This window comes from Cottoperca gobio, chromosome 2 (assembly GCF_900634415.1).
Source record: "Cottoperca gobio chromosome 2, fCotGob3.1, whole genome shotgun sequence".
Classification (NCBI taxonomy): Eukaryota; Metazoa; Chordata; class Actinopteri; order Perciformes; family Bovichtidae; genus Cottoperca; species Cottoperca gobio.
In genome coordinates this window covers 830,200-842,217 of record NC_041356.1, presented here as the reverse complement: position 1 = coordinate 842,217, position 12,018 = coordinate 830,200, and the positions used below count along the sequence as shown (strand labels likewise).

Sequence of the window (12,018 nt, the reverse complement as noted above, 5' to 3'; positions counted from 1 at the left end):
AACCAAACCTTTTAGTGAAACACTCCAGAATGTGTAAAAACAGGTCCAGACGTGCTAGATGTGAATCCACCATCTTGAGACCATCTTGGCTCACTTGTTTTCAACCATATCCAAGGTTGATATTGCTGTGACTAACAACACCAAACCCAGAATAACTAAAGTTTGGGGAAAATGGTGCAGGTTTCGAAGCAAAGGTTACCTTCAGTGCTGCAACATACAATAAACCCTCTCGAGGACATCTCGGCCCACTTGTTTTGCTCAGCATCCTTGGGTGAGATTGTTGTGTTCACCTTGGCCCAGACGAACAAATCCTTGTTTTTTATGATGCAGGTTTCGAAACTACTTGTACCAACTGGCTAGGTGTGAACGCACCCGCTCAAGGATATGTCTGCTAACTTGATTTCCCCTGAATCTAAGTGTGGAATAGCTGTGTTCACCTTTGACCACCAGGTGGTGAAACAAACCAGATTTTGAAACAACTGGTACAAACGATATAGGTGTGAATACACTGGAAAAGGCCAACGCCCAACGTGGGGCTCGAACCCACGACCCTGAGATTAAGAGTCTCATGCTCTACCGACTGAGCTAGCCGGGCCTGTATTTTTGAAAAATTGGGTCGTCGGTTCGAGCCGCTCCATGGGAGATGGTATTTTGTACTGTGGACAGCTCTGCTCAAGGGTTACCTTGGATCCAAAGAACCAAACCTTTTAGTGAAACACTCCAGAATGTGTAAAAACAGGTCCAGACGTGCTAGATGTGAATCCACCATCTTGAGACCATCTTGGCTCACTTGTTTTCAACCATATCCAAGGTTGATATTGCTGTGACTAACAACACCAAACCCAGAATAACTAAAGTTTGGGGAAAATGGTGCAGGTTTCGAAGCAAAGGTTACCTTCAGTGCTGCAACATACAATAAACCCTCTCGAGGACATCTCGGCCCACTTGTTTTGCTCAGCATCCTTGGGTGAGATTGTTGTGTTCACCTTGGCCCAGACGAACAAATCCTTGTTTTTTATGATGCAGGTTTCGAAACTACTTGTACCAACTGGCTAGGTGTGAACGCACCCGCTCAAGGATATGTCTGCTAACTTGATTTCCCCTGAATCTAAGTGTGGAATAGCTGTGTTCACCTTTGACCACCAGGTGGTGAAACAAACCAGATTTTGAAACAACTGGTACAAACGATATAGGTGTGAATACACTGGAAAAGGCCAACGCCCAACGTGGGGCTCGAACCCACGACCCTGAGATTAAGAGTCTCATGCTCTACCGACTGAGCTAGCCGGGCCTGTATTTTTGAAAAATTGGGTCGTCGGTTCGAGCCGCTCCATGGGAGATGGTATTTTGTACTGTGGACAGCTCTGCTCAAGGGTTACCTTGGATCCAAAGAACCAAACCTTTTAGTGAAACACTCCAGAATGTGTAAAAACAGGTCCAGACGTGCTAGATGTGAATCCACCATCTTGAGACCATCTTGGCTCACTTGTTTTCAACCATATCCAAGGTTGATATTGCTGTGACTAACAACACCAAACCCAGAATAACTAAAGTTTGGGGAAAATGGTGCAGGTTTCGAAGCAAAGGTTACCTTCAGTGCTGCAACATACAATAAACCCTCTCGAGGACATCTCGGCCCACTTGTTTTGCTCAGCATCCTTGGGTGAGATTGTTGTGTTCACCTTGGCCCAGACGAACAAATCCTTGTTTTTTATGATGCAGGTTTCGAAACTACTTGTACCAACTGGCTAGGTGTGAACGCACCCGCTCAAGGATATGTCTGCTAACTTGATTTCCCCTGAATCTAAGTGTGGAATAGCTGTGTTCACCTTTGACCACCAGGTGGTGAAACAAACCAGATTTTGAAACAACTGGTACAAACGATATAGGTGTGAATACACTGGAAAAGGCCAACGCCCAACGTGGGGCTCGAACCCACGACCCTGAGATTAAGAGTCTCATGCTCTACCGACTGAGCTAGCCGGGCCTGTATTTTTGAAAAATTGGGTCGTCGGTTCGAGCCGCTCCATGGGAGATGGTATTTTGTACTGTGGACAGCTCTGCTCAAGGGTTACCTTGGATCCAAAGAACCAAACCTTTTAGTGAAACACTCCAGAATGTGTAAAAACAGGTCCAGACGTGCTAGATGTGAATCCACCATCTTGAGACCATCTTGGCTCACTTGTTTTCAACCATATCCAAGGTTGATATTGCTGTGACTAACAACACCAAACCCAGAATAACTAAAGTTTGGGGAAAATGGTGCAGGTTTCGAAGCAAAGGTTACCTTCAGTGCTGCAACATACAATAAACCCTCTCGAGGACATCTCGGCCCACTTGTTTTGCTCAGCATCCTTGGGTGAGATTGTTGTGTTCACCTTGGCCCAGACGAACAAATCCTTGTTTTTTATGATGCAGGTTTCGAAACTACTTGTACCAACTGGCTAGGTGTGAACGCACCCGCTCAAGGATATGTCTGCTAACTTGATTTCCCCTGAATCTAAGTGTGGAATAGCTGTGTTCACCTTTGACCACCAGGTGGTGAAACAAACCAGATTTTGAAACAACTGGTACAAACGATATAGGTGTGAATACACTGGAAAAGGCCAACGCCCAACGTGGGGCTCGAACCCACGACCCTGAGATTAAGAGTCTCATGCTCTACCGACTGAGCTAGCCGGGCCTGTATTTTTGAAAAATTGGGTCGTCGGTTCGAGCCGCTCCATGGGAGATGGTATTTTGTACTGTGGACAGCTCTGCTCAAGGGTTACCTTGGATCCAAAGAACCAAACCTTTTAGTGAAACACTCCAGAATGTGTAAAAACAGGTCCAGACGTGCTAGATGTGAATCCACCATCTTGAGACCATCTTGGCTCACTTGTTTTCAACCATATCCAAGGTTGATATTGCTGTGACTAACAACACCAAACCCAGAATAACTAAAGTTTGGGGAAAATGGTGCAGGTTTCGAAGCAAAGGTTACCTTCAGTGCTGCAACATACAATAAACCCTCTCGAGGACATCTCGGCCCACTTGTTTTGCTCAGCATCCTTGGGTGAGATTGTTGTGTTCACCTTGGCCCAGACGAACAAATCCTTGTTTTTTATGATGCAGGTTTCGAAACTACTTGTACCAACTGGCTAGGTGTGAACGCACCCGCTCAAGGATATGTCTGCTAACTTGATTTCCCCTGAATCTAAGTGTGGAATAGCTGTGTTCACCTTTGACCACCAGGTGGTGAAACAAACCAGATTTTGAAACAACTGGTACAAACGATATAGGTGTGAATACACTGGAAAAGGCCAACGCCCAACGTGGGGCTCGAACCCACGACCCTGAGATTAAGAGTCTCATGCTCTACCGACTGAGCTAGCCGGGCCTGTATTTTTGAAAAATTGGGTCGTCGGTTCGAGCCGCTCCATGGGAGATGGTATTTTGTACTGTGGACAGCTCTGCTCAAGGGTTACCTTGGATCCAAAGAACCAAACCTTTTAGTGAAACACTCCAGAATGTGTAAAAACAGGTCCAGACGTGCTAGATGTGAATCCACCATCTTGAGACCATCTTGGCTCACTTGTTTTCAACCATATCCAAGGTTGATATTGCTGTGACTAACAACACCAAACCCAGAATAACTAAAGTTTGGGGAAAATGGTGCAGGTTTCGAAGCAAAGGTTACCTTCAGTGCTGCAACATACAATAAACCCTCTCGAGGACATCTCGGCCCACTTGTTTTGCTCAGCATCCTTGGGTGAGATTGTTGTGTTCACCTTGGCCCAGACGAACAAATCCTTGTTTTTTATGATGCAGGTTTCGAAACTACTTGTACCAACTGGCTAGGTGTGAACGCACCCGCTCAAGGATATGTCTGCTAACTTGATTTCCCCTGAATCTAAGTGTGGAATAGCTGTGTTCACCTTTGACCACCAGGTGGTGAAACAAACCAGATTTTGAAACAACTGGTACAAACGATATAGGTGTGAATACACTGGAAAAGGCCAACGCCCAACGTGGGGCTCGAACCCACGACCCTGAGATTAAGAGTCTCATGCTCTACCGACTGAGCTAGCCGGGCCTGTATTTTTGAAAAATTGGGTCGTCGGTTCGAGCCGCTCCATGGGAGATGGTATTTTGTACTGTGGACAGCTCTGCTCAAGGGTTACCTTGGATCCAAAGAACCAAACCTTTTAGTGAAACACTCCAGAATGTGTAAAAACAGGTCCAGACGTGCTAGATGTGAATCCACCATCTTGAGACCATCTTGGCTCACTTGTTTTCAACCATATCCAAGGTTGATATTGCTGTGACTAACAACACCAAACCCAGAATAACTAAAGTTTGGGGAAAATGGTGCAGGTTTCGAAGCAAAGGTTACCTTCAGTGCTGCAACATACAATAAACCCTCTCGAGGACATCTCGGCCCACTTGTTTTGCTCAGCATCCTTGGGTGAGATTGTTGTGTTCACCTTGGCCCAGACGAACAAATCCTTGTTTTTTATGATGCAGGTTTCGAAACTACTTGTACCAACTGGCTAGGTGTGAACGCACCCGCTCAAGGATATGTCTGCTAACTTGATTTCCCCTGAATCTAAGTGTGGAATAGCTGTGTTCACCTTTGACCACCAGGTGGTGAAACAAACCAGATTTTGAAACAACTGGTACAAACGATATAGGTGTGAATACACTGGAAAAGGCCAACGCCCAACGTGGGGCTCGAACCCACGACCCTGAGATTAAGAGTCTCATGCTCTACCGACTGAGCTAGCCGGGCCTGTATTTTTGAAAAATTGGGTCGTCGGTTCGAGCCGCTCCATGGGAGATGGTATTTTGTACTGTGGACAGCTCTGCTCAAGGGTTACCTTGGATCCAAAGAACCAAACCTTTTAGTGAAACACTCCAGAATGTGTAAAAACAGGTCCAGACAGTGCTAGATGTGAATCCACCATCTTGAGACCATCTTGGCTCACTTGTTTTCAACCATATCCAAGGTTGATATTGCTGTGACTAACAACACCAAACCCAGAATAACTAAAGTTTGGGGAAAATGGTGCAGGTTTCGAAGCAAAGGTTACCTTCAGTGCTGCAACATACAATAAACCCTCTCGAGGACATCTCGGCCCACTTGTTTTGCTCAGCATCCTTGGGTGAGATTGTTGTGTTCAACTTGGCCCAGACGAACAAATCCTTGTTTTTTATGATGCAGGTTTCGAAACTACTTGTACCAACTGGCTAGGTGTGAACGCACCCGCTCAAGGATATGTCTGCTAACTTGATTTCCCCTGAATCTAAGTGTGGAATAGCTGTGTTCACCTTTGACCACCAGGTGGTGAAACAAACCAGATTTTGAAACAACTGGTACAAACGATATAGGTGTGAATACACTGGAAAAGGCCAACGCCCAACGTGGGGCTCGAACCCACGACCCTGAGATTAAGAGTCTCATGCTCTACCGACTGAGCTAGCCGGGCCTGTATTTTTGAAAAATTGGGTCGTCGGTTCGAGCCGCTCCATGGGAGATGGTATTTTGTACTGTGGACAGCTCTGCTCAAGGGTTACCTTGGATCCAAAGAACCAAACCTTTTAGTGAAACACTCCAGAATGTGTAAAAACAGGTCCAGACGTGCTAGATGTGAATCCACCATCTTGAGACCATCTTGGCTCACTTGTTTTCAACCATATCCAAGGTTGATATTGCTGTGACTAACAACACCAAACCCAGAATAACTAAAGTTTGGGGAAAATGGTGCAGGTTTCGAAGCAAAGGTTACCTTCAGTGCTGCAACATACAATAAACCCTCTCGAGGACATCTCGGCCCACTTGTTTTGCTCAGCATCCTTGGGTGAGATTGTTGTGTTCAACTTGGCCCAGACGAACAAATCCTTGTTTTTTATGATGCAGGTTTCGAAACTACTTGTACCAACTGGCTAGGTGTGAACGCACCCGCTCAAGGATATGTCTGCTAACTTGATTTCCCCTGAATCTAAGTGTGGAATAGCTGTGTTCACCTTTGACCACCAGGTGGTGAAACAAACCAGATTTTGAAACAACTGGTACAAACGATATAGGTGTGAATACACTGGAAAAGGCCAACGCCCAACGTGGGGCTCGAACCCACGACCCTGAGATTAAGAGTCTCATGCTCTACCGACTGAGCTAGCCGGGCCTGTATTTTTGAAAAATTGGGTCGTCGGTTCGAGCCGCTCCATGGGAGATGGTATTTTGTACTGTGGACAGCTCTGCTCAAGGGTTACCTTGGATCCAAAGAACCAAACCTTTTAGTGAAACACTCCAGAATGTGTAAAAACAGGTCCAGACGTGCTAGATGTGAATCCACCATCTTGAGACCATCTTGGCTCACTTGTTTTCAACCATATCCAAGGTTGATATTGCTGTGACTAACAACACCAAACCCAGAATAACTAAAGTTTGGGGAAAATGGTGCAGGTTTCGAAGCAAAGGTTACCTTCAGTGCTGCAACATACAATAAACCCTCTCGAGGACATCTCGGCCCACTTGTTTTGCTCAGCATCCTTGGGTGAGATTGTTGTGTTCAACTTGGCCCAGACGAACAAATCCTTGTTTTTTATGATGCAGGTTTCGAAACTACTTGTACCAACTGGCTAGGGTGTGAATACACCCGCTCAAGGATATCTCAGCTAACTTGATTTCCCCTGAATCTAAGTGTGGAATAGCTGTGTTCACCTTTGACCACCAGGTGGTGAAACAAACCAGATTTTGAAACAACTGGTACAAACGATATAGGTGTGAATACACTGGAAAAGGCCAACGCCCAACGTGGGGCTCGAACCCACGACCCTGAGATTAAGAGTCTCATGCTCTACCGACTGAGCTAGCCGGGCCTGTATTTTTGAAAAATTGGGTCGTCGGTTCGAGCCGCTCCATGGGAGATGGTATTTTGTACTGTGGACAGCTCTGCTCAAGGGTTACCTTGGATCCAAAGAACCAAACCTTTTAGTGAAACACTCCAGAATGTGTAAAAACAGGTCCAGACATGCTAGATGTGAATCCACCATCTTGAGACCATCTTGGCTCACTTGTTTTCAACCATATCCAAGGTTGATATTGCTGTGACTAACAACACCAAACCCAGAATAACTAAAGTTTGGGGAAAATGGTGCAGGTTTCGAAGCAAAGGTTACCTTCAGTGCTGCAACATACAATAAACCCTCTCGAGGACATCTCGGCCCACTTGTTTTGCTCAGCATCCTTGGGTGAGATTGTTGTGTTCAACTTGGCCCAGACGAACAAATCCTTGTTTTTTATGATGCAGGTTTCGAAACTACTTGTACCAACTGGCTAGGTGTGAACGCACCCGCTCAAGGATATGTCTGCTAACTTGATTTCCCCTGAATCTAAGTGTGGAATAGCTGTGTTCACCTTTGACCACCAGGTGGTGAAACAAACCAGATTTTGAAACAACTGGTACAAACGATATAGGTGTGAATACACTGGAAAAGGCCAACGCCCAACGTGGGGCTCGAACCCACGACCCTGAGATTAAGAGTCTCATGCTCTACCGACTGAGCTAGCCGGGCCTGTATTTTTGAAAATTGGGTCGTCGGTTCGAGCCGCTCCATGGGAGATGGTATTTTGTACTGTGGACAGCTCTGCTCAAGGGTTACCTTGGATCCAAAGAACCAAACCTTTTAGTGAAACACTCCAGAATGTGTAAAAACAGGTCCAGACGTGCTAGATGTGAATCCACCATCTTGAGACCATCTTGGCTCACTTGTTTTCAACCATATCCAAGGTTGATATTGCTGTGACTAACAACACCAAACCCAGAATAACTAAAGTTTGGGGAAAATGGTGCAGGTTTCGAAGCAAAGGTTACCTTCAGTGCTGCAACATACAATAAACCCTCTCGAGGACATCTCGGCCCACTTGTTTTGCTCAGCATCCTTGGGTGAGATTGTTGTGTTCAACTTGGCCCAGACGAACAAATCCTTGTTTTTTATGATGCAGGTTTCGAAACTACTTGTACCAACTGGCTAGGTGTGAATAGCACCCGCTCAAGGATATGTCTCAGCTAACTTGATTTCCCCTGAATCTAAGTGTGGAATAGCTGTGTTCACCTTTGACCACCAGGTGGTGAAACAAACCAGATTTTGAAACAACTGGTACAAACGATATAGGTGTGAATACACTGGAAAAGGCCAACGCCCAACGTGGGGCTCGAACCCACGACCCTGAGATTAAGAGTCTCATGCTCTACCGACTGAGCTAGCCGGGCCTGTATTTTTGAAAAATTGGGTCGTCGGTTCGAGCCGCTCCATGGGAGATGGTATTTTGTACTGTGGACAGCTCTGCTCAAGGGTTACCTTGGATCCAAAGAACCAAACCTTTTAGTGAAACACTCCAGAATGTGTAAAAACAGGTCCAGACATGCTAGATGTGAATCCACCATCTTGAGACCATCTTGGCTCACTTGTTTTCAACCATATCCAAGGTTGATATTGCTGTGACTAACAACACCAAACCCAGAATAACTAAAGTTTGGGGAAAATGGTGCAGGTTTCGAAGCAAAGGTTACCTTCAGTGCTGCAACATACAATAAACCCTCTCGAGGACATCTCGGCCCACTTGTTTTGCTCAGCATCCTTGGGTGAGATTGTTGTGTTCAACTTGGCCCAGACGAACAAATCCTTGTTTTTTATGATGCAGGTTTCGAAACTACTTGTACCAACTGGCTAGGTGTGAATACACCCGCTCAAGGACATGTCTAGCTAACTTGATTTCCCCTGAATCTAAGTGTGGAATAGCTGTGTTCACCTTTGACCACCAGGTGGTGAAACAAACCAGATTTTGAAACAACTGGTACAAACGATATAGGTGTGAATACACTGGAAAAGGCCAACGCCCAACGTGGGGCTCGAACCCACGACCCTGAGATTAAGAGTCTCATGCTCTACCGACTGAGCTAGCCGGGCCTGTATTTTTGAAAAATTGGGTCGTCGGTTCGAGCCGCTCCATGGGAGATGGTATTTTGTACTGTGGACAGCTCTGCTCAAGGGTTACCTTGGATCCAAAGAACCAAACCTTTTAGTGAAACACTCCAGAATGTGTAAAAACAGGTCCAGACAGTGCTAGATGTGAATCCACCATCTTGAGACCATCTTGGCTCACTTGTTTTCAACCATATCCAAGGTTGATATTGCTGTGACTAACAACACCAAACCCAGAATAACTAAAGTTTGGGGAAAATGGTGCAGGTTTCGAAGCAAAGGTTACCTTCAGTGCTGCAACATACAATAAACCCTCTCGAGGACATCTCGGCCCACTTGTTTTGCTCAGCATCCTTGGGTGAGATTGTTGTGTTCAACTTGGCCCAGACGAACAAATCCTTGTTTTTTATGATGCAGGTTTCGAAACTACTTGTACCAACTGGCTAGGTGTGAATAGCACCCGCTCAAGGATATGTCTAGCTAACTTGATTTCCCCTGAATCTAAGTGTGGAATAGCTGTGTTCACCTTTGACCACCAGGTGGTGAAACAAACCAGATTTTGAAACAACTGGTACAAACGATATAGGTGTGAATACACTTGAAAAGGCCAACGCCCAACGTGGGGCTCGAACCCACGACCCTGAGATTAAGAGTCTCATGCTCTACCGACTGAGCTAGCCGGGCCTGTATTTTTGAAAAATTGGGTCGTCGGTTCGAGCCGCTCCATGGGAGATGGTATTTTGTACTGTGGACAGCTCTGCTCAAGGGTTACCTTGGATCCAAAGAACCAAACCTTTTAGTGAAACACTCCAGAATGTGTAAAAACAGGTCCAGACATGCTAGATGTGAATCCACCATCTTGAGACCATCTTGGCTCACTTGTTTTCAACCATATCCAAGGTTGATATTGCTGTGACTAACAACACCAAACCCAGAATAACTAAAGTTTGGGGAAAATGGTGCAGGTTTCGAAGCAAAGGTTACCTTCAGTGCTGCAACATACAATAAACCCTCTCGAGGACATCTCGGCCCACTTGTTTTGCTCAGCATCCTTGGGTGAGATTGTTGTGTTCACCTTGGCCCAGACGAACAAATCCTTGTTTTTTATGATGCAGGTTTCGAAACTACTTGTACCAACTGGCTAGGTGTGAATAGCACCCGCTCAAGGATATTCTCAGCTAACTTGATTTCCCCTGAATCTAAGTGTGGAATAGCTGTGTTCACCTTTGACCACCAGGTGGTGAAACAAACCAGATTTTGAAACAACTGGTACAAACGATATAGGTGTGAATACACTTGAAAAGGCCAACGCCCAACGTGGGGCTCGAACCCACGACCCTGAGATTAAGAGTCTCATGCTCTACCGACTGAGCTAGCCGGGCCTGTATTTTTGAAAATTGGGTCGTCGGTTCGAGCCGCTCCATGGGAGATGGTATTTTGTACTGTGGACAGCTCTGCTCAAGGGTTACCTTGGATCCAAAGAACCAAACCTTTTAGTGAAACACTCCATGAATGTGTAAAAACAGGTCCAGACATGCTAGATGTGAATCCACCATCTTGAGACCATCTTGGCTCACTTGTTTTCAACCATATCCAAGGTTGATATTGCTGTGACTAACAACACCAAACCCAGAATAACTAAAGTTTGGGGAAAATGGTGCAGGTTTCGAAGCAAAGGTTACCTTCAGTGCTGCAACATACAATAAACCCTCTCGAGGACATCTCGGCCCACTTGTTTTGCTCAGCATCCTTGGGTGAGATTGTTGTGTTCAACTTGGCCCAGACGAACAAATCCTTGTTTTTTATGATGCAGGTTTCGAAACTACTTGTACCAACTGGCTAGGTGTGAATACACCCGCTCAAGGATATCTCAGCTAACTTGATTTCCCCTGAATCTAAGTGTGGAATAGCTGTGTTCACCTTTGACCACCAGGTGGTGAAACAAACCAGATTTTGAAACAACTGGTACAAACGATATAGGTGTGAATACACTTGAAAAGGCCAACGCCCAACGTGGGGCTCGAACCCACGACCCTGAGATTAAGAGTCTCATGCTCTACCGACTGAGCTAGCCGGGCCTGTATTTTTGAAAAATTGGGTCGTCGGTTCGAGCCGCTCCATGGGAGATGGTATTTTGTACTGTGGACAGCTCTGCTCAAGGGTTACCTTGGATCCAAAGAACCAAACCTTTTAGTGAAACACTCCATGAATGTGTAAAAACATGTCCAGACATGCTAGATGTGAATCCACCATCTTGAGACCATCTTGGCTCACTTGTTTTCAACCATATCCAAGGTTGATATTGCTGTGACTAACAACACCAAACCCAGAATAACTAAAGTTTGGGGAAAATGGTGCAGGTTTCGAAGCAAAGGTTACCTTCAGTGCTGCAACATACAATAAACCCTCTCGAGGACATCTCGGCCCACTTGTTTTGCTCAGCATCCTTGGGTGAGATTGTTGTGTTCAACTTGGCCCAGACGAACAAATCCTTGTTTTTTATGATGCAGGTTTCGAAACTACTTGTACCAACTGGCTAGGTGTGAATACACCCGCTCAAGGACATCTCAGCTAACTTGATTTCCCCTGAATCTAAGTGTGGAATAGCTGTGTTCACCTTTGACCACCAGGTGGTGAAACAAACCAGATTTTGAAACAACTGGTACAAACGATATAGGTGTGAATACACTTGAAAAGGCCAACGCCCAACGTGGGGCTCGAACCCACGACCCTGAGATTAAGAGTCTCATGCTCTACCGACTGAGCTAGCCGGGCCTGTATTTTTGAAAAATTGGGTCGTCGGTTCGAGCCGCTCCATGGGAGATGGTATTTTGTACTGTGGACAGCTCTGCTCAAGGGTTACCTTGGATCCAAAGAACCAAACCTTTTAGTGAAACACTCATGAATGTGTAAAAACATGTCCAGACATGCTAGATGTGAATCCACCATCTTGAGACCATCTTGGCTCACTTGTTTTCAACCATATCCAAGGTTGATATTGCTGTGACTAACAACACCAAACCCAGAATAACTAAAGTTGGGGGCGACGGA

General features: G+C 45.6%; 17 non-coding genes across 17 annotated transcripts; all 17 read right to left on the bottom strand.

Annotated features, from left to right (window-relative positions):
- Nucleotides 1-522: 522 nt before the first annotated feature.
- trnak-cuu (transfer RNA lysine (anticodon CUU)) lies at nt 523-595 on the bottom strand. Its single transcript has one exon. It is a non-coding gene; the product is annotated as a tRNA-Lys (tRNA).
- Nucleotides 596-1,218: 623 nt separating this feature from the next.
- trnak-cuu (transfer RNA lysine (anticodon CUU)) lies at nt 1,219-1,291 on the bottom strand. Its single transcript has one exon. It is a non-coding gene; the product is annotated as a tRNA-Lys (tRNA).
- A 623-nt stretch (nt 1,292-1,914) lies between these two features.
- Nucleotides 1,915-1,987, bottom strand: trnak-cuu (transfer RNA lysine (anticodon CUU)). The gene has a single exon. It is a non-coding gene; the product is annotated as a tRNA-Lys (tRNA).
- A 623-nt stretch (nt 1,988-2,610) lies between these two features.
- On the bottom strand, nt 2,611-2,683 carry trnak-cuu (transfer RNA lysine (anticodon CUU)). Its single transcript has one exon. It is a non-coding gene; the product is annotated as a tRNA-Lys (tRNA).
- Nucleotides 2,684-3,306: 623 nt separating this feature from the next.
- Nucleotides 3,307-3,379, bottom strand: trnak-cuu (transfer RNA lysine (anticodon CUU)). Its single transcript has one exon. It is a non-coding gene; the product is annotated as a tRNA-Lys (tRNA).
- Nucleotides 3,380-4,002: 623 nt separating this feature from the next.
- trnak-cuu (transfer RNA lysine (anticodon CUU)) lies at nt 4,003-4,075 on the bottom strand. Its single transcript has one exon. It is a non-coding gene; the product is annotated as a tRNA-Lys (tRNA).
- A 623-nt stretch (nt 4,076-4,698) lies between these two features.
- Nucleotides 4,699-4,771, bottom strand: trnak-cuu (transfer RNA lysine (anticodon CUU)). The gene has a single exon. It is a non-coding gene; the product is annotated as a tRNA-Lys (tRNA).
- Nucleotides 4,772-5,395: 624 nt separating this feature from the next.
- trnak-cuu (transfer RNA lysine (anticodon CUU)) lies at nt 5,396-5,468 on the bottom strand. Its single transcript has one exon. It is a non-coding gene; the product is annotated as a tRNA-Lys (tRNA).
- Nucleotides 5,469-6,091: 623 nt separating this feature from the next.
- Nucleotides 6,092-6,164, bottom strand: trnak-cuu (transfer RNA lysine (anticodon CUU)). The gene has a single exon. It is a non-coding gene; the product is annotated as a tRNA-Lys (tRNA).
- Nucleotides 6,165-6,788: 624 nt separating this feature from the next.
- trnak-cuu (transfer RNA lysine (anticodon CUU)) lies at nt 6,789-6,861 on the bottom strand. Its single transcript has one exon. It is a non-coding gene; the product is annotated as a tRNA-Lys (tRNA).
- A 623-nt stretch (nt 6,862-7,484) lies between these two features.
- trnak-cuu (transfer RNA lysine (anticodon CUU)) lies at nt 7,485-7,557 on the bottom strand. The gene has a single exon. It is a non-coding gene; the product is annotated as a tRNA-Lys (tRNA).
- A 625-nt stretch (nt 7,558-8,182) lies between these two features.
- Nucleotides 8,183-8,255, bottom strand: trnak-cuu (transfer RNA lysine (anticodon CUU)). Its single transcript has one exon. It is a non-coding gene; the product is annotated as a tRNA-Lys (tRNA).
- Nucleotides 8,256-8,879: 624 nt separating this feature from the next.
- trnak-cuu (transfer RNA lysine (anticodon CUU)) lies at nt 8,880-8,952 on the bottom strand. The gene has a single exon. It is a non-coding gene; the product is annotated as a tRNA-Lys (tRNA).
- Nucleotides 8,953-9,578: 626 nt separating this feature from the next.
- On the bottom strand, nt 9,579-9,651 carry trnak-cuu (transfer RNA lysine (anticodon CUU)). Its single transcript has one exon. It is a non-coding gene; the product is annotated as a tRNA-Lys (tRNA).
- Nucleotides 9,652-10,276: 625 nt separating this feature from the next.
- trnak-cuu (transfer RNA lysine (anticodon CUU)) lies at nt 10,277-10,349 on the bottom strand. The gene has a single exon. It is a non-coding gene; the product is annotated as a tRNA-Lys (tRNA).
- Nucleotides 10,350-10,972: 623 nt separating this feature from the next.
- On the bottom strand, nt 10,973-11,045 carry trnak-cuu (transfer RNA lysine (anticodon CUU)). Its single transcript has one exon. It is a non-coding gene; the product is annotated as a tRNA-Lys (tRNA).
- Nucleotides 11,046-11,669: 624 nt separating this feature from the next.
- Nucleotides 11,670-11,742, bottom strand: trnak-cuu (transfer RNA lysine (anticodon CUU)). Its single transcript has one exon. It is a non-coding gene; the product is annotated as a tRNA-Lys (tRNA).
- Between the last annotated feature and the right edge of the window lie 276 nt (nt 11,743-12,018).